General features: G+C 41.8%; 28 pseudogenes; all 28 read left to right on the forward strand.

Annotated features, from left to right (window-relative positions):
• The first annotated feature begins 653 nt into the window (after positions 1-653).
• On the forward strand, positions 654-772 carry LOC137116755 (5S ribosomal RNA; annotated as a pseudogene).
• Positions 773-1,639: 867 nt separating this feature from the next.
• LOC137116756 (5S ribosomal RNA) lies at positions 1,640-1,758 on the forward strand (annotated as a pseudogene).
• Positions 1,759-2,615: 857 nt separating this feature from the next.
• Positions 2,616-2,724, forward strand: LOC137117043 (5S ribosomal RNA; annotated as a pseudogene).
• An 867-nt stretch (positions 2,725-3,591) lies between these two features.
• LOC137116757 (5S ribosomal RNA) lies at positions 3,592-3,710 on the forward strand (annotated as a pseudogene).
• An 867-nt stretch (positions 3,711-4,577) lies between these two features.
• LOC137116758 (5S ribosomal RNA) lies at positions 4,578-4,696 on the forward strand (annotated as a pseudogene).
• An 867-nt stretch (positions 4,697-5,563) lies between these two features.
• On the forward strand, positions 5,564-5,682 carry LOC137116759 (5S ribosomal RNA; annotated as a pseudogene).
• An 857-nt stretch (positions 5,683-6,539) lies between these two features.
• Positions 6,540-6,658, forward strand: LOC137116760 (5S ribosomal RNA; annotated as a pseudogene).
• An 867-nt stretch (positions 6,659-7,525) lies between these two features.
• LOC137116761 (5S ribosomal RNA) lies at positions 7,526-7,644 on the forward strand (annotated as a pseudogene).
• An 867-nt stretch (positions 7,645-8,511) lies between these two features.
• LOC137116763 (5S ribosomal RNA) lies at positions 8,512-8,630 on the forward strand (annotated as a pseudogene).
• Positions 8,631-9,487: 857 nt separating this feature from the next.
• LOC137116882 (5S ribosomal RNA) lies at positions 9,488-9,606 on the forward strand (annotated as a pseudogene).
• An 857-nt stretch (positions 9,607-10,463) lies between these two features.
• On the forward strand, positions 10,464-10,582 carry LOC137116764 (5S ribosomal RNA; annotated as a pseudogene).
• An 867-nt stretch (positions 10,583-11,449) lies between these two features.
• On the forward strand, positions 11,450-11,568 carry LOC137116766 (5S ribosomal RNA; annotated as a pseudogene).
• Positions 11,569-12,425: 857 nt separating this feature from the next.
• On the forward strand, positions 12,426-12,544 carry LOC137116767 (5S ribosomal RNA; annotated as a pseudogene).
• Positions 12,545-13,411: 867 nt separating this feature from the next.
• LOC137116768 (5S ribosomal RNA) lies at positions 13,412-13,530 on the forward strand (annotated as a pseudogene).
• An 867-nt stretch (positions 13,531-14,397) lies between these two features.
• Positions 14,398-14,516, forward strand: LOC137116769 (5S ribosomal RNA; annotated as a pseudogene).
• An 867-nt stretch (positions 14,517-15,383) lies between these two features.
• LOC137116770 (5S ribosomal RNA) lies at positions 15,384-15,502 on the forward strand (annotated as a pseudogene).
• An 857-nt stretch (positions 15,503-16,359) lies between these two features.
• On the forward strand, positions 16,360-16,478 carry LOC137116872 (5S ribosomal RNA; annotated as a pseudogene).
• An 857-nt stretch (positions 16,479-17,335) lies between these two features.
• On the forward strand, positions 17,336-17,464 carry LOC137117039 (5S ribosomal RNA; annotated as a pseudogene).
• Positions 17,465-18,331: 867 nt separating this feature from the next.
• On the forward strand, positions 18,332-18,460 carry LOC137117009 (5S ribosomal RNA; annotated as a pseudogene).
• Positions 18,461-18,711: 251 nt separating this feature from the next.
• Positions 18,712-18,830, forward strand: LOC137116969 (5S ribosomal RNA; annotated as a pseudogene).
• An 858-nt stretch (positions 18,831-19,688) lies between these two features.
• Positions 19,689-19,817, forward strand: LOC137117037 (5S ribosomal RNA; annotated as a pseudogene).
• An 867-nt stretch (positions 19,818-20,684) lies between these two features.
• LOC137117010 (5S ribosomal RNA) lies at positions 20,685-20,803 on the forward strand (annotated as a pseudogene).
• A 620-nt stretch (positions 20,804-21,423) lies between these two features.
• Positions 21,424-21,542, forward strand: LOC137116926 (5S ribosomal RNA; annotated as a pseudogene).
• An 856-nt stretch (positions 21,543-22,398) lies between these two features.
• Positions 22,399-22,517, forward strand: LOC137116904 (5S ribosomal RNA; annotated as a pseudogene).
• Positions 22,518-23,384: 867 nt separating this feature from the next.
• LOC137117040 (5S ribosomal RNA) lies at positions 23,385-23,513 on the forward strand (annotated as a pseudogene).
• Positions 23,514-24,380: 867 nt separating this feature from the next.
• On the forward strand, positions 24,381-24,499 carry LOC137117011 (5S ribosomal RNA; annotated as a pseudogene).
• Positions 24,500-25,118: 619 nt separating this feature from the next.
• LOC137116927 (5S ribosomal RNA) lies at positions 25,119-25,237 on the forward strand (annotated as a pseudogene).
• An 857-nt stretch (positions 25,238-26,094) lies between these two features.
• On the forward strand, positions 26,095-26,213 carry LOC137116886 (5S ribosomal RNA; annotated as a pseudogene).
• The last annotated feature ends 541 nt before the right edge of the window (positions 26,214-26,754 follow it).

Genomic DNA, 26,754 nt, shown 5'->3' on the forward strand with positions numbered 1-26,754 from the left:
CCTGCCTGATTGGCCGGATTGAGGGGCAGTACAGGAAGCTGATTGGTCCATCCTACACTTCCTGGAGTTTTAAAAGTACGGTTCCCAACAGCTAGCGAGGCTCTTTCTGGCAGCAGCACCTGTTTGCTGTTCTTGGTTTCCAAACCTTATTTAGCATTTTTGAATTGTTAGGTTTTGTGCCGTGGTTTTGTTTATAAATTGTATATTTTGTAAATAGTATTAAATCTGTAGGGGTGAACAGCCATTTTCTTTGGACTGTTTTCACATTAGGGAGTTAGGGTTAGCGACTGTCTTTTGGTTTGTTTATTTCTATCAGGCTAGCTAGCACTTTCTGTGGGAAATGGCTTATTTTGTTTATTATGTTGGCCTTGGTTCGCCCTGAGTTGTAGTGTCATGTTTTGTTTGACACTTTCTTTCGTTTAAAATAAATATCATTCTGTTGGAACATCTCGATCCTGGATTTTGGTTTGGGGATCGGAGAGGGAACATGCTAATTTATCTTTGTATGTTGCACCCTGACCCCCTGGACAGGGGCGTAACAGACCAGTACAGTTATAGTACTTTGTACTTTGCCACATTTATCTTCTTCTTAGCAAGTGTCATGCATTCTGCTTCTCCAGCGTTTTTAAGAGCTGTTGATGATGTCAAATGCAGCTTACGGCCACACCGCTCTCTAAGCGCCCGATCTCGTCCGATCTCGGCAGCCAAATAGAGCCGGGCCTGGTTAGTACTTGGTAGGAAGACCGCCTGGGAATACCAGGTGCTGTAAGCTTTTTTGCTTGGGTTTACGGGCAGCACAAGCTGGTGTTACTGCCTATTTATTCATAGAAATTGTTGTATATTTTCATCAAATTTTGTTCTTTCATTGCTGTTTTGCTACTTTATTGGTTTTTCAACCATCGTGCTTCATTACTAGTAAACCATGTTACGGTCCTGGCCATATGTGTTGTTTTTATTTTCTCGTTCTTATAGGTGCCCTGCCTGATTGGCCGGATTGAGGGGCAGTACAGGAATCGGATTGGTCCATCCTACACTTCCTGGAGTTTTAAAAGTACGGTTCCCAACAGCTAGCGAGGCTCTTTCTGGCAGCAGCACCTGTTTGCTGTTCTTGGTTTCCAAACCTTATTTAGCATTTTTGAATTGTTAGGTTTTGTGCCGTGGTTTTGTTTATAAATTGTATATTTTGTAATTCGTATTAAATCTGTAGGGGTGAACAGCCATTTTCTATTGATTGTTTTCTCTTGTTTTCACATTAGGGAGTTAGGGTTAGCGACTGTGTTTTGGTTTGTTTATTTCTATCAGGCTAGCTAGCACTTTCTGTGGGAAATGGCTTATTTTGTTTATTATGTTGGCCTTGGTTCGCCCTGAGTTGTAGTGTCATGTTTTGTTTGACACTTTCTTTCGTTTAAAATAAATATCATTCTGTTGGAACATCTCGATCCTGGATTTTGGTTTGGGGATCGGAGAGGGAACATGTTAATTTATCTTTGTATGTTGCACCCTGACCCCCTGGACAGGGGCGTAACAGACCAGTACAGTTATAGTACTTTGTACTTTGCCACATTTATCTTCTTCTTAGCAAGTGTCATGCATTCTGCTTCTCCAGCGTTTTTAAGAGCTGTTGATGATGTCAAATGCAGCTTACGGCCACACCGCTCTCTAAGCGCCCGATCTCGTCCGATCTCGGCAGCCAAATAGAGCCGGGCCTGGTTAGTACTTGGTAGGAAGACCGCCTGGGAATACCAGGTGCTGTAAGCTTTTTTGCTTGGGTTTACGGGCAGCACAAGCTGGTGTTACTGCCTATTTATTCATAGAAATTGTTCTATATTTTCATCAAATTTTGTTCTTTCATTGCTGTTTTGCTACTTTATTGGTTTGTCAACCATCGTGCTTCATTACTAGTAGACCATGTTACGGTCCTGGCCATATGTGTTGTTTTTGATATGTTGTTCTTATAGGTGCCCTGCCTGATTGGCCGGATTGGGGGGCAGTACAGGAAGCTGATTGGTCCATCCTACACTTCCTGGAGTTTTAAAAGTACGGTTCCCAACAGCTAGCGAGGCTCTTTCTGGCAGCAGCACCTGTTTGCTGTTCTTGGTTTCCAAACTTTATTTAGCATTTTTGAATTGTTAGGTTTTATGCCGTGGTTTTGTTTATAAATTGTATATTTTGTAAATAGTATTAAATCTGTAGGGGTGAACAGCCATTTTCTTTGGACTGTTTTCACATTAGGGAGTTAGGGTTAGCGACTGTCTTTTGGATTGTTTATTTCTATCAGGCTAGCTAGCACTTTCTGTGGGAAATGGCTTATTTTGTTTATTATGTTGGCCTTGGTTTGCCCTGAGTTGTAGTGTCATGTTTTGTTTGACACTTTCTTTCGTTTAAAATAAATATCATTCTGTTGGAACATCTCGATACTGGAGTTTGGTTTGGGGATCGGAGAGGGAACATGCTAATTTGTCTTTGTATGTTGCACCCTGACCCCCTGGACAGGGGCGTAACAGACCAGTACAGTTATAGTACTTTGTACTTTGCCACATTTATCTTCTTCTTAGCAAGTGTCATGCATTCTGCTTCTCCAGCGTTTTTAAGAGCTGTTGATGATGTCAAATGCAGCTTACGGCCACACCGCTCTCTAAGCGCCCGATCTCGGCAGCCAAATAGAGCCGGGCCTGGTTAGTACTTGGTAGGAAGACCGCCTGGGAATACCAGGTGTTGTAAGCTTTTTTGCTTGGGTTTACGGGCAGCACAAGCTGGTGTTACTGCCTATTTATTCATAGAAATTGTTCTATATTTTCATCAAATTTTGTTCTTTCATTGCTGTTTTGCTACTTTATTGGTTTTTCAACCATCTTGCTTCATTACTAGTAGACCATGTTACGGTCCTGGCCATATGTGTTGTTTTTATTTTCTCGTTCTTATAGGTGCCCTGCCTGATTGGCCGGATTGAGGGGCAGTACAGGAAGCTGATTGGTCCATCCTACACTTCCTGGAGTTTTAAAAGTACGGTTCCCAACAGCTAGCGAGGCTCTTTCTGGCAGCAGCACCTGTTTGCTGTTCTTGGTTTCCAAACCTTATTTAGCATTTTTGAATTGTTAGGTTTTGTGCCGTGGTTTTGTTTATAAATTGTATATTTTGTAATTCGTATTAAATCTGTAGGGGTGAACAGCCATTTTCTTTTGATTGTTTTCTCTTGTTTTCACATTAGGGAGTTAGGGTTAGCGACTGTCTTTTGGTTTGTTTATTTCTATCAGGCTAGCTAGCACTTTCTGTGGGAAATGGCTTATTTTGTTTATTATGTTGGCCTTGGTTCGCCCTGAGTTGTAGTGTCATGTTTTGTTTGACACTTTCTTTCGTTTAAAATAAATATCATTCTGTTGGAACATCTCGACCCTGGATTTTGGTTTGGGGATCGGAGAGGGAACATGCTAATTTATCTTTGTATGTTGCACCCTGACCCCCTGGACAGGGGCGTAACAGACCAGTACAGTTATAGTACTTTGTACTTTGCCACATTTATCTTCTTCTTAGCAAGTGTCATGCCTTCTGCTTCTCCAGCGTTTTTAAGAGCTGTTGATGATGTCAAATGCAGCTTACGGCCACACCGCTCTCTAAGCGCCCGATCTCGTCCGATCTCGGCAGCCAAATAGAGCCGGGCCTGGTTAGTACTTGGTAGGAAGACCGCCTGGGAATACCAGGTGCTGTAAGCTTTTTTGCTTGGGTTTACGGGCAGCACAAGCTGGTGTTACTGCCTATTTATTCATAGAAATTGTTCTATATTTTCATCAAATTTTGTTCTTTCATTGCTGTTTTGCTACTTTATTGGTTTGTCAACCATCGTGCTTCATTACTAGTAGACCATGTTACGGTCCTGGCCATATGTGTTGTTTTTATTTTCTCGTTCTTATAGGTGCCCTGCCTGATTGGCCGGATTGAGGGGCAGTACAGGAAGCTGATTGGTCCATCCTACACTTCCTGGAGTTTTAAAAGTACGGTTCCCAACAGCTAGCGAGGCTCTTTCTGGCAGCAGCACCTGTTTGCTGTTCTTGGTTTCCAAACCTTATTTAGCATTTTTGAATTCTTAGGTTTTGTGCCGTGGTTTTGTTTATAAATTGTATATTTTGTAATTCGTATTAAATCTGTAGGGGTGAACAGCCATTTTCTTTTGATTGTTTTCTCTTGTTTTCACATTAGGGAGTTAGGGTTAGCGACTGTCTTTTGGTTTTTTTATTTCTATCAGGCTAGCTAGCACTTTCTGTGGGAAATGGCTTATTTTGTTTATTATGTTGGCCTTGGTTCGCCCTGAGTTGTAGTGTCATGTTTTGTTTGACACTTTCTTTCGTTTAAAATAAATATCATTCTGTTGGAACATCTCGATCCTGGATTTTGGTTTGGGGATCGGAGAGGGAACATGCTAATTTATCTTTGTATTTTGCACCCTGACCCCCTGGACAGGGGCGTAACAGACCAGTACAGTTATAGTACTTTGTACTTTGCCACATTTATCTTCTTCTTAGCAAGTGTCATGCATTCTGCTTCTCCAGCGTTTTTAAGAGCTGTTGATGATGTCAAATGCAGCTTACGGCCACACCGCTCTCTAAGCGCCCGATCTCGTCCGATCTCGGCAGCCAAATAGAGCCGGGCCTGGTTAGTACTTGGTAGGAAGACCGCCTGGGAATACCAGGTGCTGTAAGCTTTTTTGCTTGGGTTTACGGGCAGCACAAGCTGGTGTTACTGCCTATTTATTCATAGAAATTGTTCTATATTTTCATCAAATTTTGTTCTTTCATTGCTGTTTTGCTACTTTATTGGTTTTTCAACCATCGTGCTTCATTACTAATAGACCATGTTACGGTCCTGGCCATATGTGTTGTTTTTATTTTCTCGTTCTTATAGGTGCCCTGCCTGATTGGCCGGATTGAGGGGCAGTACAGGAAGCTGATTGGTCCATCCTACACTTCCTGGAGTTTTAAAAGTACGGTTCCCAACAGCTAGCGAGGCTCTTTCTGGCAGTAACACCTGTTTGCTGTTCTTGGTTTCCAAACCTTATTTAGCATTTTTGAATTGTTAGGTTTTGTGCCGTGGTTTTGTTTATAAATTGTATATTTTGTAATTCGTATTAAATCTGTAGGGGTGAACAGCCATTTTCTTTTGATTGTTTTCTCTTGTTTTCACATTAGGGAGTTAGGGTTAGCGACTGTCTTTTGGTTTGTTTATTTCTATCAGGCTAGCTAGCACTTTCTGTGGGAAATGGCTTATTTTGTTTATTATGTTGGCCTTGGTTCGCCCTGAGTTGTAGTGTCATGTTTTGTTTGACACTTTCTTTCGTTTAACATAAATATCATTCTGTTGGAACATCTCGATCCTGGATTTTGGTTTGGGGATCGGAGAGGGAACATGCTAATTTATCTTTGTATGTTGCACCCTGACCCCCTGGACAGGGGCGTAACAGACCAGTACAGTTATAGTACTTTGTACTTTGCCACATTTATCTTCTTCTTAGCAAGTGTCATGCATTCTGCTTCTCCAGCGTTTTTAAGAGCTGTTGATGATGTCAAATGCAGCTTACGGCCACACCGCTCTCTAAGCGCCCGATCTCGTCCGATCTCGGCAGCCAAATAGAGCCGGGCCTGGTTAGTACTTGGTAGGAAGACCGCCTGGGAATACCAGGTGCTGTAAGCTTTTTTGCTTGGGTTTACGGGCAGCACAAGCTGGTGTTACTGCCTATTTATTCATAGAAATTGTTCTATATTTTCATCAAATTTTGTTCTTTCATTGCTGTTTTGCTACTTTATTGGTTTGTCAACCATCGTGCTTCATTACTAGTAGACCATGTTACGGTCCTGGCCATATGTGTTGTTTTTATTTTGTTGTTCTTATAGGTGCCCTGCCTGATTGGCCGGATTGGGGGGCAGTACAGGAAGCTGATTGGTCCATCCTACACTTCCTGGAGTTTTAAAAGTACGGTTCCCAACAGCTAGCGAGGCTCTTTCTGGCAGCAGCACCTGTTTGCTGGTCTTGGTTTCCAAACTTTATTTAGCATTTTTGAATTGTTAGGTTTTGTGCCGTGGTTTTGTTTATAAATTGTATATTTTGTAAATAGTATTAAATCTGTAGGGGTTAACTGCCATTTTCTTTGGATTGTTTTCACATTTGGGAGTTAGGGTTAGCGACTGTCTTTTGGTTTGTTTATTTCTATCAGGCTAGCTAGCACTTTCTGTGGGAAATGGCTTATTTTGTTTATTATGTTGGCCTTGGTTCGCCCTGAGTTGTAGTGTCATGTTTTGTTTGACACTTTCTTTCGTTTAAAATGAATATCATTCTGTTGGAACATCTCGATCCTGGATTTTGGTTTGGGGATCGGAGAGGGAACATGCTAATTTATCTTTGTATGTTGCACCCTGACCCCCTGGACAGGGGCGTAACAGACCAGTACAGTTATAGTACTTTGTACTTTGCCACATTTATCTTCTTCTTAGCAAGTGTCATGCATTCTGCTTCTCCAGCGTTTTTAAGAGCTGTTGATGATGTCAAATGCAGCTTACGGCCACACCGCTCTCTAAGCGCCCGATCTCGTCCGATCTCGGCAGCCAAATAGAGCCGGGCCTGGTTAGTACTTGGTAGGAAGACCGCCTGGGAATACCAGGTGCTGTAAGCTTTTTTGCTTGGGTTTACGGGCAGCACAAGCTGGTGTTACTGCCTATTTATTCATAGAAATTGTTCTATATTTTCATCAAATTTTGTTCTTTCATTGCTGTTTTGCTACTTTATTGGTTTTTCAACCATCGTGCTTCATTACTAGTAGACCATGTTACGGTCCTGGCCATATGTGTTGTTTTTATTTTCTCGTTCTTATAGGTGCCCTGCCTGATTGGCCGGATTGAGGGGCAGTACAGGAAGCTGATTGGTCCATCCTACACTTCCTGGAGTTTTAAAAGTACGGTTCCCAACAGCTAGCGAGGCTCTTTCTGGCAGCAGCACCTGTTTGCTGTTCTTGGTTTCCAAACCTTATTTAGCATTTTTGAATTCTTAGGTTTTGTGCCGTGGTTTTGTTTATAAATTGTATATTTTGTAATTCGTATTAAATCTGTAGGGGTGAACAGCCATTTTCTTTTGATTGTTTTCTCTTGTTTTCACATTAGGGAGTTAGGGTTAGCGACTGTCTTTTGGTTTGTTTATTTCTATCAGGCTAGCTAGCACTTTCTGTGGGAAATGGCTTATTTTGTTTATTATGTTGGCCTTGGTTCGCCCTGAGTTGTAGTGTCATGTTTTGTTTGACACTTTCTTTCGTTTAAAATAAATATCATTCTGTTGGAACATCTCGATCCTGGATTTTGGTTTGGGGATCGGAGAGGGAACATGCTAATTTATCTTTGTATGTTGCACCCTGACCCCCTGGACAGGGGCGTAACAGACCAGTACAGTTATAGTACTTTGTACTTTGCCACATTTATCTTCTTCTTAGCAAGTGTCATGCATTCTGCTTCTCCAGCGTTTTTAAGAGCTGTTGATGATGTCAAATGCAGCTTACGGCCACACCGCTCTCTAAGCGCCCGATCTCGTCCGATCTCGGCAGCCAAATAGAGCCGGGCCTGGTTAGTACTTGGTAGGAAGACCGCCTGGGAATACCAGGTGCTGTAAGCTTTTTTGCTTGGGTTTACGGGCAGCACAAGCTGGTGTTACTGCCTATTTATTCATAGAAATTGTTCTATATTTTCATCAAATTTTGTTCTTTCATTGCTGTTTTGCTACTTTATTGGTTTTTCAACCATCGTGCTTCATTACTAGTAGACCATGTTACGGTCCTGGCCATATGTGTTGTTTTTGATTTGTTGTTCTTATAGGTGCCCTGCCTGATTGGCCGGATTGGGGGGCAGTACAGGAAGCTGATTGGTCCATCCTACACTTCCTGGAGTTTTAAAAGTACGGTTCCCAACAGCTAGCGAGGCTCTTTCTGGCAGCAGCACCTGTTTGCTGTTCTTGGTTTCCAAACCTTATTTAGCATTTTTGAATTGTTAGGTTTTGTGCCGTGGTTTTGTTTATAAATTGTATATTTTGTAATTCGTATTAAATCTGTAGGGGTGAACAGCCATTTTCTTTTGATTGTTTTCTCTTGTTTTCACATTAGGGAGTTAGGGTTAGCGACTGTCTTTTGGTTTGTTTATTTCTATCAGGCTAGCTAGCACTTTCTGTGGGAAATGGCTTATTTTGTTTATTATGTTGGCCTTGGTTCGCCCTGAGTTGTAGTGTCATGTTTTGTTTGACACTTTCTTTCGTTTAAAATAAATATCATTCTGTTGGAACATCTCGATCCTGGATTTTGGTTTGGGGATCGGAGAGGGAACATGCTAATTTATCTTTGTATGTTGCACCCTGACCCCCTGGACAGGGGCGTAACAGACCAGTACAGTTATAGTACTTTGTACTTTGCCACATTTATCTTCTTCTTAGCAAGTGTCATGCAATCTGCTTCTCCAGCGTTTTTAAGAGCTGTTGATGATGTCAAATGCAGCTTACGGCCACACCGCTCTCTAAGCGCCCGATCTCGTCCGATCTCGGCAGCCAAATAGAGCCGGGCCTGGTTAGTACTTGGTAGGAAGACCGCCTGGGAATACCAGGTGCTGTAAGCTTTTTTGCTTGGGTTTACGGGCAGCACAAGCTGGTGTTACTGCCTATTTATTCATAGAAATTGTTCTATATTTTCATCAAATTTTGTTCTTTCATTGCTGTTTTGCTACTTTATTGGTTTTTCAACCATCGTGCTTCATTACTAGTAGACCATGTTACGGTCCTGGCCATATGTGTTGTTTTTATTTTGTTGTTCTTATAGGTGCCCTGCCTGATTGGCCGGATTGGGGGGCAGTACAGGAAGCTGATTGGTCCATCCTACACTTCCTGGAGTTTTAAAAGTACGGTTCCCAACAGCTAGCGAGGCTCTTTCTGGCAGCAGCACCTGTTTGCTGTTCTTGGTTTCCAAACCTTATTTAGCATTTTTGAATTCTTAGGTTTTGTGCCGTGGTTTTGTTTATAAATTGTATATTTTGTAAATAGTATTAAATCTGTAGGGGTGAACAGCCATTTTCTTTGGACTGTTTTCACATTAGGGAGTTAGGGTTAGCGACTGTCTTTTGGTTTGTTTATTTCTATCAGGCTAGCTAGCACTTTCTGTGGGAAATGGCTTATTTTGTTTATTATGTTGGCCTTGGTTCGCCCTGAGTTGTAGTGTCATGTTTTGTTTGACACTTTCTTTCGTTTAAAATAAATATCATTCTGTTGGAACATCTCGATCCTGGATTTTGGTTTGGGGATCGGAGAGGGAACATGCTAATTTATCTTTGTATGTTGCACCCTGACCCCCTGGACAGGGGCGTAACAGACCAGTACAGTTATAGTACTTTGTACTTTGCCACATTTATCTTCTTCTTAGCAAGTTTCATGCATTCTGCTTCTCCAACGTTTTTAAGAGCTGTTGATGATGTCAAATGCAGCTTACGGCCACACCGCTCTCTAAGCTCCCGATCTCGTCCGATCTCGGCAGCCAAATAGAGCCGGGCCTGGTTAGTACTTGGTAGGAAGACCGCGTGGGAATACCAGGTGCTGTAAGCTTTTTTGCTTGGGTTTACGGGCAGCACAAGCTGGTGTTACTGCCTATTTATTCATAGAAATTGTTCTATATTTTCATCAAATTTTGTTCTTTCATTACTGTTTTGCTACTTTATTGGTTTGTCAACCATCGTGCTTCATTACTAGTAGACCATGTTACGGTCCTGGCCATATGTGTTGTTTTTATTTTCTTGTTCTTATATGTGCCCTGCCTGATTGGCCGGATTGGGGGGCAGTACAGGAAGCTGATTGGTCCATCCTACACTTCCTGGAGTTTTAAAAGTACGGTTCCCAACAGCTAGCGAGGCTCTTTCTGGCAGCAGCACCTGTTTGCTGTTCTTGGTTTCCAAACTTTATTTAGCATTTTTGAATTGTTAGGTTTTATGCCGTGGTTTTGTTTATAAATTGTATATTTTGTAAATAGTATTAAATCTGTAGGGGTGAACTGCCATTTTCTTTGGATTGTTTTCACATTTGGGAGTTAGGGTTAGCGACTGTCTTTTGGTTTGTTTATTTCTATCAGGCTAGCTAGCACTTTCTGTGGGAAATGGCTTATTTTGTTTATTATGTTGGCCTTGGTTCGCCCTGAGTTGTAGTGTCATGTTTTGTTTGACACTTTCTTTCGTTTAAAATAAATATCATTCTGTTGGAACATCTCGATCCTGGATTTTGGTTTGGGGATCGGAGATGGAACATGCTAATTTATCTTTGTATGTTGCACCCTGACCCCCTGGACAGGGGCATAACAGACCAGTACAGTTATAGTACTTTGTACTTTGCCACATTTATCTTCTTCTTAGCAAGTGTCATGCATTCTGCTTCTCCAGCGATTTTAAGAGCTGTTGATGATGTCAAATGCAGCTTACGGCCACACCGCTCTCTAAGCGCCCGATCTCGTCCGATCTCGGCAGCCAAATAGAGCCGGGCCTGGTTAGTACTTGGTAGGAAGACCGCCTGGGAATACCAGGTGCTGTAAGCTTTTTTGCTTGGGTTTACGGGCAGCACAAGCTGGTGTTACTGCCTATTTATTCATAGGAATTGTTCCATATTTTCATCAAATTTTGTTCTTTCATTGCTATTTTGCTACTTTATTGGTTTGTCAACCATCGTGCTTCATTACTAGTAGACCATGTTACGGTCCTGGCCATATGTGTTGTTTTTATTTTCTTGTTCTTATAGGTGCCCTGCCTGATTGGCCGGATTGGGGGGCAGTACAGGAAGCTGATTGGTCCATCCTACACTTCCTGGAGTTTTAAAAGTACGGTTCCCAACAGCTAGCGAGGCTCTTTCTGGCATCAGCACCTGTTTGCTGTTCTTGGTTTCCAAACCTTATTTAGCATTTTTGAATTGTTAGGTTTTGTGCCGTGGTTTTGTTTATAAATTGTATATTTTGTAATTCGTATTAAATCTGTAGGGGTGAACAGCCATTTTCTTTTGATTGTTTTCTCTTGTTTTCACATTAGGGAGTTAGGGTTAGCGACTGTCTTTTGGTTTGTTTATTTCTATCAGGCTAGCTAGCACTTTCTGTGGGAAATGGCTTATTTTGTTTATTATGTTGGCCTTGGTTCGCCCTGAGTTGTAGTGTCATGTTTTGTTTGACACTTTCTTTCGTTTAAAATAAATATCATTCTGTTGGAACATCTCGATCCTGGATTTTGGTTTGGGGATCGGAGAGGGAACATGCTAATTTATCTTTGTATGTTGCACCCTGACCCCCTGGACAGGGGCGTAACAGACCAGTACAGTTATAGTACTTTGTACTTTGCCACATTTATCTTCTTCTTAGCAAGTGTCATGCATTCTGCTTCTCCAGCGTTTTTAAGAGCTGTTGATGATGTCAAATGCAGCTTACGGCCACACCGCTCTCTAAGCGCCCGATCTCGTCCGATCTCGGCAGCCAAATAGAGCCGGGCCTGGTTAGTACTTGGTAGGAAGACCGCCTGGGAATACCAGGTGCTGTAAGCTTTTTTGCTTGGGTTTACGGGCAGCACAAGCTGGTGTTACTGCCTATTTATTCATAGAAATTGTTCTATATTTTCATCAAATTTTGTTCTTTCATTGCTGTTTTGCTACTTTATTGGTTTGTCAACCATCGTGCTTCATTACTAGTAGACCATGTTACGGTCCTGGCCATATGTGTTGTTTTTATTTTGTTGTTCTTATAGGTGCCCTGCCTGATTGGCCGGATTGGGGGGCAGTACAGGAAGCTGATTGGTCCATCCTACACTTCCTGGAGTTTTAAAAGTACGGTTCCCAACAGCTAGCGAGGCTCTTTCTGGCAGCAGCACCTGTTTGCTGGTCTTGGTTTCCAAACTTTATTTAGCATTTTTGAATTGTTAGGTTTTGTGCCGTGGTTTTGTTTATAAATTGTATATTTTGTAAATAGTATTAAATCTGTAGGGGTGAACTGCCATTTTCTTTGGATTGTTTTCACATTTGGGAGTTAGGGTTAGCGACTGTCTTTTGGTTTGTTTATTTCTATCAGGCTAGCTAGCACTTTCTGTGGGAAATGGCTTATTTTGTTTATTATGTTGGCCTTGGTTCGCCCTGAGTTGTAGTGTCATGTTTTGTTTGACACTTTCTGTCGTTTAAAATGAATATCATTCTGTTGGAACATCTCGATCCTGGATTTTGGTTTGGGGATCGGAGAGGGAACATGCTAATTTATCTTTGTATGTTGCACCCTGACCCCCTGGACAGGGGCGTAACAGACCAGTACAGTTATAGTACTTTGTACTTTGCCACATTTATCTTCTTCTTAGCAAGTGTCATGCATTCTGCTTCTCCAGCGTTTTTAAGAGCTGTTGATGATGTCAAATGCAGCTTACGGCCACACCGCTCTCTAAGCGCCCGATCTCGTCCGATCTCGGCAGCCAAATAGAGCCGGGCCTGGTTAGTACTTGGTAGGAAGACCGCCTGGGAATACCAGGTGCTGTAAGCTTTTTTGCTTGGGTTTACGGGCAGCACAAGCTGGTGTTACTGCCTATTTATTCATAGAAATTGTTCTATATTTTCATCAAATTTTGTTCTTTCATTGCTGTTTTGCTACTTTATTGGTTTTTCAACCATCGTGCTACATTACTAGTAGACCATGTTACGGTCCTGGCCATATGTGTTGTTTTTATTTTCTCGTTCTTATAGGTGCCCTGCCTGATTGGCCGGATTGAGGGGCAGTACAGGAAGCTGATTGGTCCATCCTACACTTCCTGGAGTTTTAAAAGTACGGTTCCCAACAGCTAGCGAGGCTCTTTCTGGCAGCAGCACCTGTTTGCTGTTCTTGGTTTCCAAACCTTATTTAGCATTTTTGAATTCTTAGGTTTTGTGCCGTGGTTTTGTTTATAAATTGTATATTTTGTAATTCGTATTAAATCTGTAGGGGTGAACAGCCATTTTCTTTTGATTGTTTTCTCTTGTTTTCACATTAGGGAGTTAGGGTTAGCGACTGTCTTTTGGTTTGTTTATTTCTATCAGGCTAGCTAGCACTTTCTGTGGGAAATGGCTTATTTTGTTTATTATGTTGGCCTTGGTTCGCCCTGAGTTGTAGTGTCATGTTTTGTTTGACACTTTCTTTCGTTTAAAATAAATATCATTCTGTTGGAACATCTCGATCCTGGATTTTGGTTTGGGGATCGGAGAGGGAACATGCTAATTTATCTTTGTATGTTGCACCCTGACCCCCTGGACAGGGGCGTAACAGACCAGTACAGTTATAGTACTTTGTACTTTGCCACATTTATCTTCTTCTTAGCAAGTGTCATGCATTCTGCTTCTCCAGCGTTTTTAAGAGCTGTTGATGATGTCAAATGCAGCTTACGGCCACACCGCTCTCTAAGCGCCCGATCTCGTCCGATCTCGGCAGCCAAATAGAGCCGGGCCTGGTTAGTACTTGGTAGGAAGACCGCCTGGGAATACCAGGTGCTGTAAGCTTTTTTGCTTGGGTTTACGGGCAGCACAAGCTGGTGTTACTGCCTATTTATTCATAGAAATTGTTCTATATTTTCATCAAATTTTGTTCTTTCATTGCTGTTTTGCTACTTTATTGGTTTTTCAACCATCGTGCTTCATTACTAGTAGACCATGTTACGGTCCTGGCCATATGTGTTGTTTTTGATTTGTTGTTCTCATAGGTGCCCTGCCTGATTGGCCGGATTGGGGGGCAGTACAGGAAGCTGATTGGTCCATCCTACACTTCCTGGAGTTTTAAAAGTACGGTTCCCAACAGCTAGCGAGGCTCTTTCTGGCAGCAGCACCTGTTTGCTGTTCTTGGTTTCCAAACCTTATTTAGCATTTTTGAATTGTTAGGTTTTGTGCCGTGGTTTTGTTTATAAATTGTATATTTTGTAATTCGTATTAAATCTGTAGGGGTGAACAGCCATTTTCTTTTGATTGTTTTCTCTTGTTTTCACATTAGGGAGTTAGGGTTAGCGACTGTCTTTTGGTTTGTTTATTTCTATCAGGCTAGCTAGCACTTTCTGTGGGAAATGGCTTATTTTGTTTATTATGTTGGCCTTGGTTCGCCCTGAGTTGTAGTGTCATGTTTTGTTTGACACTTTCTTTCGTTTAAAATAAATATCATTCTGTTGGAACATCTCGATCCTGGATTTTGGTTTGGGGATCGGAGAGGGAACATGCTAATTTATCTTTGTATGTTGCACCCTGACCCCCTGGACAGGGGCGTAACAGACCAGTACAGTTATAGTACTTTGTACTTTGCCACATTTATCTTCTTCTTAGCAAGTGTCATGCAATCTGCTTCTCCAGCGTTTTTAAGAGCTGTTGATGATGTCAAATGCAGCTTACGGCCACACCGCTCTCTAAGCGCCCGATCTCGTCCGATCTCGGCAGCCAAATAGAGCCGGGCCTGGTTAGTACTTGGTAGGAAGACCGCCTGGGAATACCAGGTGCTGTAAGCTTTTTTGCTTGGGTTTACGGGCAGCACAAGCTGGTGTTACTGCCTATTTATTCATAGAAATTGTTCTATATTTTCATCAAATTTTGTTCTTTCATTGCTGTTTTGCTACTTTATTGGTTTTTCAACCATCGTGCTTCATTACTAGTAGACCATGTTACGGTCCTGGCCATATGTGTTGTTTTTATTTTGTTGTTCTTATAGGTGCCCTGCCTGATTGGCCGGATTGGGGGGCAGTACAGGAAGCTGATTGGTCCATCCTACACTTCCTGGAGTTTTAAAAGTACGGTTCCCAACAGCTAGCGAGGCTCTTTCTGGCAGCAGCACCTGTTTGCTGTTCTTGGTTTCCAAACTTTATTTAGCATTTTTGAATTGTTAGGTTTTATGCCGTGGTTTTGTTTATAAATTGTATATTTTGTAATTCGTATTAAATCTGTAGGGGTGAACAGCCATTTTCTTTTGATTGTTTTCTCTTGTTTTCACATTAGGGAGTTAGGGTTAGCGACTGTCTTTTGGTTTGTTTATTTCTATCAGGCTAGCTAGCACTTTCTGTGGGAAATGGCTTATTTTGTTTATTATGTTGGCCTTGGTTCGCCCTGAGTTGTAGTGTCATGTTTTGTTTGACACTTTCTTTCGTTTAAAATAAATATCATTCTGTTGGAACATCTCGATCCTGGATTTTGGTTTGGGGATCGGAGAGGGAACATGCTAATTTATCTTTGTATGTTGCACCCTGACCCCCTGGACAGGGGCGTAACAGACCAGTACAGTTATAGTACTTTGTACTTTGCCACATTTATCTTCTTCTTAGCAAGTGTCATGCAATCTGCTTCTCCAGCGTTTTTAAGAGCTGTTGATGATGTCAAATGCAGCTTACGGCCACACCGCTCTCTAAGCGCCCGATCTCGTCCGATCTCGGCAGCCAAATAGAGCCGGGCCTGGTTAGTACTTGGTAGGAAGACCGCCTGGGAATACCAGGTGCTGTAAGCTTTTTTGCTTGGGTTTACGGGCAGCACAAGCTGGTGTTACTGCCTATTTATTCATAGAAATTGTTCTATATTTTCATCAAATTTTGTTCTTTCATTGCTGTTTTGCTACTTTATTGGTTTTTCAACCATCGTGCTTCATTACTAGTAGACCATGTTACGGTCCTGGCCATATGTGTTGTTTTTATTTTGTTGTTCTTATAGGTGCCCTGCCTGATTGGCCGGATTGGGGGGCAGTACAGGAAGCTGATTGGTCCATCCTACACTTCCTGGAGTTTTAAAAGTACGGTTCCCAACAGCTAGCGAGGCTCTTTCTGGCAGCAGCACCTGTTTGCTGTTCTTGGTTTCCAAACTTTATTTAGCATTTTTGAATTGTTAGGTTTTATGCCGTGGTTTTGTTTATAAATTGTATATTTTGTAATTCGTATTAAATCTGTAGGGGTGAACAGCCATTTTCTTTGGACTGTTTTCACATTAGGGAGTTAGGGTTAGCGACTGTGTTTTGGTTTGTTTATTTCTATCAGGCTAGCTAGCACTTTCTGTGGGAAATGGCTTATTTTGTTTATTATGTTGGCCTTGGTTCGCCCTGAGTTGTAGTGTCATGTTTTGTTTGACACTTTCTTTCGTTTAAAATAAATATCATTCTGTTGGAACATCTCGATCCTGGATTTTGGTTTGGGGATCGGAGAGGGAACATGCTAATTTATCTTTGTATGTTGCACCCTGACCCCCTGGACAGGGGCGTAACAGACCAGTACACTTATAGTACTTTGTACTTTGCCACATTTATCTTCGTCTTAGCAAGTTTCATGCATTCTGCTTCTCCAACGTTTTTAAGAGCTGTTGATGATGTCAAATGCAGCTTACGGCCACACCGCTCTCTAAGCGCCCGATCTCGTCCGATCTCGGCAGCCAAATAGAGCCGGGCCTGGTTAGTACTTGGTAGGAAGACCGCGTGGGAATACCAGGTGCTGTAAGCTTTTTTGCTTGGGTTTACGGGCAGCACAAGCTGGTGTTACTGCCTATTTATTCATAGAAATTGTTCTATATTTTCATCAAATTTTGTTCTTTCATTACTGTTTTGCTACTTTATTGGTTTGTCAACCATCGTGCTTCATTACTAGTAGACCATGTTACGGTCCTGGCCATATGTGTTGTTTTTGATATGTTGTTCTTATAGGTGCCCTGCCTGATTGGCCGGATTGAGGGGCAGTACAGGAAGCTGATTGGTCCATCCTACACTTCCTGGAGTTTTAAAAGTACGGTTCCCAACAGCTAGCGAGGCTCTTTCTGGCAGCAGCACCTGTTTGCTGTTCTTGGTTTCCAAACCTTATTTAGCATTTTTGAATTGTTAGGTTTTGTGCCGTGGTTTTGTTTATAAATTGTATATTTTGTAAATAGTATTAAATCTGTAGGGGTGAACAGCCATTTTCTTTGGACTGTTTTCACATTAGGGAGTTAGGGTTAGCGACTGTCTTTTGGTTTGTTTATTTCTATCAGGCTAGCTAGCACTTTCTGTGGGAAATGGCTTATTTTGTTTATTATGTTGGCCTTGGTTCGCCCTGAGTTGTAGTGTCATGTTTTGTTTGACACTTTCTTTCGTTTAAAATAAATATCATTCTGTTGGAACATCTCGATCCTGGATTTTGGTTTGGGGATCGGAGAGGGAACATGCTAATTTATCTTTGTATGTTGCACCCTGACCCCCTGGACAGGGGCGTAACAGACCATTACAGTTATAGTACTTTGTACTTTGCCACATTTGTCTTCTTCTTAGCAAGTGTCATGCATTCTGCTTCTCCAGTGTTTTTAAGAGCTGTTGATGATGTCAAATGCAGCTTACGGCCACACCGCTCTCTAAGCGCCCAATCTCGTCCGATCTCGTCCGATCTCGGCAGCCAAATAGAGCCGGGCCTGGTTAGTACTTGGTAGGAAGACCGCCTGGGAATACCAGGTGCTGTAACCTTTTTTGCTTGGGTTTACGGGCAGCACAAGCTGGTGTTACTGCCTATTTATTCATAGGAATTGTTCCATATTTTCATCAAATTTTGTTCTTTCATTGCTATTTTGCTACTTTATTGGTTTGTCAACCATCGTGCTTCATTACTAGTAGACCATGTTACGGTCCTGGCCATATGTGTTGTTTTTATTTTCTTGTTCTTATAGGTGCCCTGCCTGATTGGCCGGATTGGGGGGCAGTACAGGAAGCTGATTGGTCCATCCTACACTTCCTGGAGTTTTAAAAGTACGGTTCCCAACAGCTAGCGAGGCTCTTTCTGGCATCAGCACCTGTTTGCTGTTCTTGGTTTCCAAACCTTATTTAGCATTTTTGAATTGTTAGGTTTTGTGCCGTGGTTTTGTTTATAAATTGTATATTTTGTAAATAGTATTAAATCTGTAGTGGTGAACAGCCATTTTCTTTTGATTGTTTTCTCTTGTTTTCACATTAGGGAGTTAGGGTTAGCGACTGTCTTTTGGTTTGTTTATTTCTATCAGGCTAGCTAGCACTTTCTGTGGGAAATGGCTTATTTTGTTTATTATGTTGGCCTTGGTTCGCCCTGAGTTGTAGTGTCATGTTTTGTTTGACACTTTATGTTGTTTAAAATAAATATAATTCTGTTGGAACATCTCGATCCTGGATTATGGTTTGGAGACCGGAGAGGGAACATCCTAATTTATCTTTGTATGTTGCACCCTGACCCCCTAGACAGGGGCGTAACAGACCAGTACAGTTATAGTACTTTGTACTTTGCCACATTTATCTTCTTCTTAGCAAGTGTTATGCATTCTGCTTCTACAGTGTTTTTAGGAGCTGTTGATGATATCAAATGCAGCTTACGGCCACACCGCTCTCTAAGCGCCCGATCTCGTCCGATCTCGTCCGATCTCGGCAGCCAAATAGAGCCGGGCCTGGTTAGTACTTGGTAGGAAGACCGCCTGGGAATACCAGGTGCTGTAAGCTTTTTTGCTTGGGTTTACGGGCAGCACAAGCTGGTGTTACTGCCTATTTATTCCTAGAAATTGTTCTATATTTTCATCAAATTTTGTTCTTTCATTGCTGTTTTGCTACTTTATTGGTTTGTCAACCATCGTGCTTCTTTACTACTAGACCAGTACCGTTTTAGTACTTTGCCACATTTATCTTCTTCTTAGCGAGTGTCATGCATTCTGCTTCTCCAGCGTTTTTAGGAGCTGTTGATGATGTTAAATGCAGCTTACGGCCACACCGCTCTCTAAGCGCCCGATCTCGTCCGATCTCGGCAGCCAAATAAGGCCGGGCCTAGTTAGTACTTGGTTGGAAGACCGCCTGGGAATACCAGGTGCTGTAAGCTTTTTTGCTTGGGTTTACGGGCAGCACAAGCTGGTGTTACTGCCTATTTATTCATAGAAATTGTTCCATATTTTCATCAAATTTTGTTCTTTCATTGCTATTTTGATAATTTATTGGTTTGTCAACCATCGTGCTTCATTACTAGTAGACCATGTTACGGTCCTGGCCATATGTGTTGTTTTTTTTTTGTTGTTCTTATAGGTGCCCTGCCTGATTGGCCGGATTGGGGGGCAGTACAGGAAGCTGATTGGTCCATCCTACACTTCCTGGAGTTTTAAAAGTACGGTTCCCAACAGCTAGCGAGGCTCTTTCTGGCAGCAGCACCTGTTTGCTGTTCTTGGTTTCCAAACCTTATTTAGCATTTTTGAATTGTTAGGTTTTGTGCCGTGGTTTTGTCTATAAATTGTATATTTTGTAAATAGTATTAAATCTGTAGGGGTGAACTGTCATTTTCTTTGGATTGTTTTCACATTTGGGAGTTAGGGTTAGCGACTGTCTTTTGGTTTGTTTATTTCTATCAGGCTAGCTAGCACTTTCTGTGGGAAATGGCTTAATTTGTTTATTATGTTGGTCCTTGGTTCGCCCTGAGTTGTAGTGTCATGTTTTGTTTGACACTTTCTTTCGTTTAAAATAAATATCATTCTGTTGGAACATCTCGATCCTGGATTTTGGTTTGGGGATCGGAGAGGGAACATGCTAATTTATCTTTGTATGTTGCACCCTGACCCCCTAGACAGGGGCGTAACAGACCAGTACAGTTATAGTACTTTGTACTTTGCCACATTTATCTTCTTCTTAGCAAGTGTCATGCATTCTGCTTCTCCAGCGTTTTTAAGAGCTTTTGATGATGTCAAATGCAGCTTACGGCCACACTGCTCTCTAAGCGCCCGATCTCGTCTGATCTCGTCCGATCTCGGCAGCCAAATAAAGCCGGGCCTGGTTAGTACTTGGTAGGAAGACCGCGTGGGAATACCAGGTGCTGTAAGCTTTTTTGCTTGGGTTTACGGGCAGCACAAGCTGGTGTTACTGCCTATTTATTCATAGAAATTGTTCTATATTTTCATCAAATTTTGTTCTTTCATTACTGTTTTGCTACTTTATTGGTTTGTCAACCATCGTGCTTCATTACTAGTAGACCATGTTACGGTCCTGGCCATATGTGTTGTTTTTATTTTCTTGTTCTTATAGGTGCCCTGCCTGATTGGACGGATTGGGGGGCAGTACAGGAAGCTGATTGGTCCATCCTACACTTCCTGGAGTTTTCAAAGTACGGTTCCCAACAGCTAGCGAGGCTCTTTCTGGCAGCAGCACCTGTTTGCTGTTCTTGGTTTCCAAACCTTATTTAGCATTTTTGAATTGTTAGGTTTTGTGCCGTGGTTTTGTTTATAAATTGTATATTTTGTAAATAGTATTAAATCTTTAGGGGTGAACAGCCATTTTCTTTTGATTGTTTTCTCTTGTTTTCACATTAGGGAGTTAGGGTTAGCGAGTGTCTTTTGGTTTGTTTATTTCTATCAGGCTAGCTAGCACTTTCTGTGGGAAATGGCTTATTTTGTTTATTATGTTGGCCTTGGTTCACCCTGAGTTGTAGTGTCATGTTTTGTTTGACACTTTCTTTCGTTTAAAATAAATATCATTCTGTTGGAACATCTCGATACTGGAGTTTGGTTTGGGGATCGGAGAGGGAACATGCTAATTTATCTTTGTATGTTGCACCCTGACCCCCTGGACAGGGGCGTAACAGACCAGTACAGTTATATTACTTTGTACTTTGCCACATTTATCTTCTTCTTAGCAAGTGTCATGCATTCTGCTTCTCCAGCGTTTTTAAGAGCTGTTGATGATGTCAAATGCAGCTTACGGCCACACCGCTCTCTAAGCGCCGGATCTCGTCCGATCTCGGCAGCCAAATAGAGCCGGGCCTGGTTAGTACTTGGTAGGAAGACCGCCTGGGAATACCAGGTGCTTTAAGCTTTTTTGCTTGGGTTTACGGGCAGCACAAGCTGGTGTTACTGCCTATTTATTCATAGAAATTGTTCTATATTTTCATCAAATTTTGTTCTTTCATTGCTGTTGTTTTGCTACTTTATTGGTTTCTCAACCATCGTGCTTCATTACTAGTAGACCATGTTAAATAAATTGTATATTTTGTAAATAGTATTAAATCTGTAGGGGTGAACTGCCATTTTCTTTGGATTGTTTTCACATTTGGGAGTTAGGGTTAGCGACTGTCTTTTGGTTTGTTTATTTCCATCAGGCTAGCTAGCACTTTCTGTGGGAAATGGCTTATTTTGTTTATTATGTTGGCCTTGGTTCGCCCTGAGTTGTAGTGTCATGTTTTGTTTGACACTTTCTTTCGTTTAAAATAAATATCATTCTGTTGGAACATCTCGATCCTGGATTTTGGTTTGGGGATCGGAGAGGGAACATGCTAATTTATCTTTGTATGTTGCACCCTGACCCCCTGGACAGGGGCGTAACAGACCAGTACAGTTATAGTACTTTGTACTTTGCCACATTTATCTTCTTCTTAGCAAGTGTCATGCATTCTGCTTCTCCAGCGTTTTTAAGAGCTGTTGATGATGTCAAATGCAGCTTACGGCCACACCGCTCTCTAAGCGCCCGATCTCGTCCGATCTCGGCAGCCAAATAGAGCCGGGCCTGGTTAGTACTTGGTAGGAAGACCGCCCAGGAATACCAGGTGCTGTAAGCTTTTTTGCTTGGGTTTACGGGCAGCACAAGCTGGTGTTACTGCCTATTTATTCATAGAAATTGTTCTATATTTTCATCAAATTTTGTTCTTTCATTGCTGTTTTGCTACTTTATTGTTTTTTCAACCATCGTGCTTCATTACTAGTAGACCATGTTACGGTCCTGGCCATATGTGTTGTTTTTTTTTTCTCGTTCTTATAGGTGCCCTGCCTGATTGGCCGGATTGAGGGGCAGTACAGGAAGCTGATTGGTCCATCCTACACTTCCTGGAGTTTTAAAAGTACGGTTCCCAACAGCTAGCGAGGCTCTTTCTGGCAGCAGCACCTGTTTGCTGTTCTTGGTTTCCAAACCTTATTTAGCATTTTTGAATTGTTAGGTTTTGTGCCGTGGTTTTGTTTATAAATTGTATATTTTGTAAATAGTATTAAATCTGTAGGGGTGAACTGCCATTTTCTTGGACTGTTTTCCCATTAGGGAGTAAGGGTTAGCGACTGTCTTTTGGTTTGTTTATTTCTATCAGGCTAGCTAGCACTTTCTGTGGGAAATAGCTTATTTTGTTTATTATGTTGGCCTTGGTTCGCCCTGAGTTGTAGTGTCATGTTTTGTTTGACACTTTCTTTCGTTTAAAATAAATATCATTCTGTTGGAACATCTCGATCCTGGATTTTGGTTTGGGGATCGGAGAGGGAACATGCTAATTTATCTTTGTATGTTGCACCCTGACCCCCTAGACAGGGGCGTAACAGACCAGTACAGTTATAGTACTTTGTACTTTGCCACATTTATCTTCTTCTTAGCGAGTGTCATGCATTCTGCTTCTCCAGCGTTTTTAAGAGCTGTTGATGATGTCAAATGCAGCTTACGGCCGCACCGCTCTCTAAGCGCCCGATCTCGTCCGATCTCGGCAGCCAAATAGAGCCGGGCCTGGTTAGTACTTGGTAGGAAGACCGCCTGGGAATACCAGGTGCTGTAAGCTTTTTTGCTTGGGTTTACGGGCAGCACAAGCTGGTGTTACTGCCTATTTATTCATAGGAATTGTTCCATATTTTCATCAAATTTTGTTCTTTCATTGCTATTTTGCTACTTTATTGGTTTGTCAACCATCGTGCTTCATTACTAGTAGACCATGTTACGGTCCTGGCCATATGTGTTGTTTTTATTTTCTTGTTCTTATAGGTGCCCTGCCTGATTGGCCGGATTGGGGGGCAGTACAGGAAGCTGATTGGTCCATCCTACACTTCCTGGAGTTTTAAAAGTACGGTTCCCAACAGCTAGCGAGGCTCTTTCTGGCATCAGCACCTGTTTGCTGTTCTTGGTTTCCAAACCTTATTTAGCATTTTTGAATTGTTAGGTTTTGTGCCGTGGTTTTGTTTATAAATTGTATATTTTGTAATTCGTATTAAATCTGTAGGGGTGAACAGCCATTTTCTTTTGATTGTTTTCTCTTGTTTTCACATTAGGGAGTTAGGGTTAGCGACTGTCTTTTGGTTTGTTTATTTCTATCAGGCTAGCTAGCACTTTCTGTGGGAAATGGCTTATTTTGTTTATTATGTTGGCCTTGGTTCGCCCTGAGTTGTAGTGTCATGTTTTGTTTGACACTTTCTTTCGTTTAAAATAAATATCATTCTGTTGGAACATCTCGATCCTGGATTTTGGTTTGGGGATCGGAGAGGGAACATGCTAATTTATCTTTGTATGTTGCACCCTGACCCCCTGGACAGGGGCGTAACAGACCATTACAGTTATAGTACTTTGTACTTTGCCACATTTGTCTTCTTCTTAGCAAGTGTCATGCATTCTGCTTCTCCAGTGTTTTTAAGAGCTGTTGATGATGTCAAATGCAGCTTACGGCCACACCGCTCTCTAAGCGCCCAATCTCGTCCGATCTCGTCCGATCTCGGCAGCCAAATAGAGCCGGGCCTGGTTAGTACTTGGTAGGAAGACCGCCTGGGAATACCAGGTGCTGTAACCTTTTTTGCTTGGGTTTACGGGCAGCACAAGCTGGTGTTACTGCCTATTTATTCATAGGAATTGTTCCATATTTTCATCAAATTTTGTTCTTTCATTGCTATTTTGCTACTTTATTGGTTTGTCAACCATCGTGCTTCATTACTAGTAGACCATGTTACGGTCCTGGCCATATGTGTTGTTTTTATTTTCTTGTTCTTATAGGTGCCCTGCCTGATTGGCCGGATTGGGGGGCAGTACAGGAAGCTGATTGGTCCATCCTACACTTCCTGGAGTTTTCAAAGTACGGTTCCCAACAGCTAGCGAGGCTCTTTCTGGCAGCAGCACCTGTTTGCTGTTCTTGGTTTCCAAACCTTATTTAGCATTTTTGAATTGTTAGGTTTTGTGCCGTGGTTTTGTTTATAAATTGTATATTTTGTAAATAGTATTAAATCTTTAGGGGTGAACAGCCATTTTCTTTTGATTGTTTTCTCTTGTTTTCACATTAGGGAGTTAGGGTTAGCGAGTGTCTTTTGGTTTGTTTATTTCTATCAGGCTAGCTAGCACTTTCTGTGGGAAATGGCTTATTTTGTTTATTATGTTGGCCTTGGTTCGCCCTGAGTTGTAGTGTCATGTTTTGTTTGACACTTTCTTTCGTTTAAAATAAATATCATTCTGTTGGAACATCTCGATACTGGAGTTTGGTTTGGGGATCGGAGAGGGAACATGCTAATTTATCTTTGTATGTTGCACCCTGACCCCCTGGACAGGGGCGTAACAGACCAGTACAGTTATATTACTTTGTACTTTGCCACATTTATCTTCTTCTTAGCAAGTGTCATGCATTCTGCTTCTCCAGCGTTTTTAAGAGCTGTTGATGATGTCAAATGCAGCTTACGGCCACACCGCTCTCTAAGCGCCGGATCTCGTCCGATCTCGGCAGCCAAATAGAGCCGGGCCTGGTTAGTACTTGGTAGGAAGACCGCCTGGGAATACCAGGTGCTTTAAGCTTTTTTGCTTGGGTTTACGGGCAGCACAAGCTGGTGTTACTGCCTATTTATTCATAGAAATTGTTCTATATTTTCATCAAATTTTGTTCTTTCATTGCTGTTGTTTTGCTACTTTATTGGTTTCTCAACCATCGTGCTTCATTACTAGTAGACCATGTTAAATAAATTGTATATTTTGTAAATAGTATTAAATCTGTAGGGGTGAACTGCCATTTTCTTGGACTGTTTTCAAATTAGGGAGTAAGGGTTAGCGACTGTCTTTTGGTTTGTTTATTTCTATCAGGCTAGCTAGCACTTTCTATGGGAAATGGCTTATTTTGTTTATTATGTTGGCCTTGGTTCGCCCTGAGTTGTAGTGTCATGTTTTGTTTGACACTTTCTTTCGTTTAAAATAAATATCATTCTGTTGGAACATCTCGATCCTGGATTTTGGTTTGGGGATCGGAGAGGGAACATGCTAATTTATCTTTGTATGTTGCACCCTGACCCCCTGGACAGGGGCGTAACAGACCAGTACAGTTATAGTACTTTGTACTTTGCCACATTTATCTTCTTCTTAGCAAGTGTCATGCATTCTGCTTCTCCAGCGTTTTTAAGAGCTGTTGATGATGTCAAATGCAGCTTACGGCCACACCGCTCTCTAAGCGCCCGATCTCGTCCGATCTCGGCAGCCAAATAGAGCCGGGCCTGGTTAGTACTTGGTAGGAAGACCGCCCAGGAATACCAGGTGCTGTAAGCTTTTTTGCTTGGGTTTACGGGCAGCACAAGCTGGTGTTACTGCCTATTTATTCATAGAAATTGTTCTATATTTTCATCAAATTTTGTTCTTTCATTACTGTTTTGCTACTTTATTGGTTTGTCAACCATCGTGCTTCATTACTAGTAGACCATGTTACGGTCCTGGCCATATGTGTTGTTTTTATTTTCTTGTTCTTATAGGTGCCCTGCCTGATTGGCCGGATTGGGGGGCAGTACAGGAAGCTGATTGGTCCATCCTACACTTCCTGGAGTTTTAAAAGTACGGTTCCCAACAGCTAGCGAGGCTCTTTCTGGCAGCAGCACCTGTTTGCTGTTCTTGGTTTCCAAACTTTATTTAGCATTTTTGAATTGTTAGGTTTTATGCCGTGGTTTTGTTTATAAATTGTATATTTTGTAAATAGTATTAAATCTGTAGGGGTGAACAGCCATTTTCTTTGGATTGTTTTCACATTTGGGAGTTAGGGTTAGCGACTGTCTTTTGGTTTGTTTATTTCTATCAGGCTAGCTAGCACTTTCTGTGGGAAATGGCTTATTTTGTTTATTATGTTGGCCTTGGTTCGCCCTGAGTTGTAGTGTCATGTTTTGTTTGACACTTTCTTTCGTTTAAAATAAATATCATTCTGTTGGAACATCTCGATCCTGGATTTTGGTTTGGGGATCGGAGATGGAACATGCTAATTTATCTTTGTATGTTGCACCCTGACCCCCTGGACAGGGGCATAATAGACCAGTACAGTTATAGTACTTTGTACTTTGCCACATTTATCTTCTTCTTAGCAAGTGTCATGCATTCTGCTTCTCCAGCGTTTTTAAGAGCTGTTGATGATGTCAAATGCAGCTTACGGCCACACCGCTCTCTAAGCGCCCGATCTCGTCCGATCTCGGCAGCCAAATAGAGCCGGGCCTGGTTAGTACTTGGTAGGAAGACCGCCCGGGAATACCAGGTGCTGTAAGCTTTTTTGCTTGGGTTTACGGGCAGCACAAGCTGGTGTTACTGCCTATTTATTCATAGAAATTGTTCTATATTTTCATCAAATTTTGTTCTTTCATTGCTGTTTTGCTACTTTATTGGTTTTTCAACCATCGTGCTTCATTACTAGTAGACCATGTTATGGTCCTGGCCATATGTGTTGTTTTTATTTTCTCGTTCTTATAGGTGCCCTGCCTGATTGGCCGGATTGAGGGGCAGTACAGGAAGCTGATTGGTCCATCCTACACTTCCTGGAGTTTTAAAAGTACGGTTCCCAACAGCTAGCGAGGCTCTTTCTGGCAGCAGCACCTGTTTGCTGTTCTTGGTTTCCAAACCTTATTTAGCATTTTTGAATTCTTAGGTTTTGTGCCGTGGTTTTGTTTATAAATTGTATATTTTGTAATTCGTATTAAATCTGTAGGGGAGAACAGCCATTTTCTTTTGATTGTTTTCTCTTGTTTTCACATTAGGGAGTTAGGGTTAGCGACTGTCTTTTGGTTTGTTTATTTCTATCAGGCTAGCTAGCA

The sequence above is a fragment of the Channa argus genome, unplaced genomic scaffold, assembly GCF_033026475.1.
Source record: "Channa argus isolate prfri unplaced genomic scaffold, Channa argus male v1.0 Contig032, whole genome shotgun sequence".
In the NCBI taxonomy this organism is placed as follows: domain Eukaryota; kingdom Metazoa; phylum Chordata; class Actinopteri; order Anabantiformes; family Channidae; genus Channa; species Channa argus.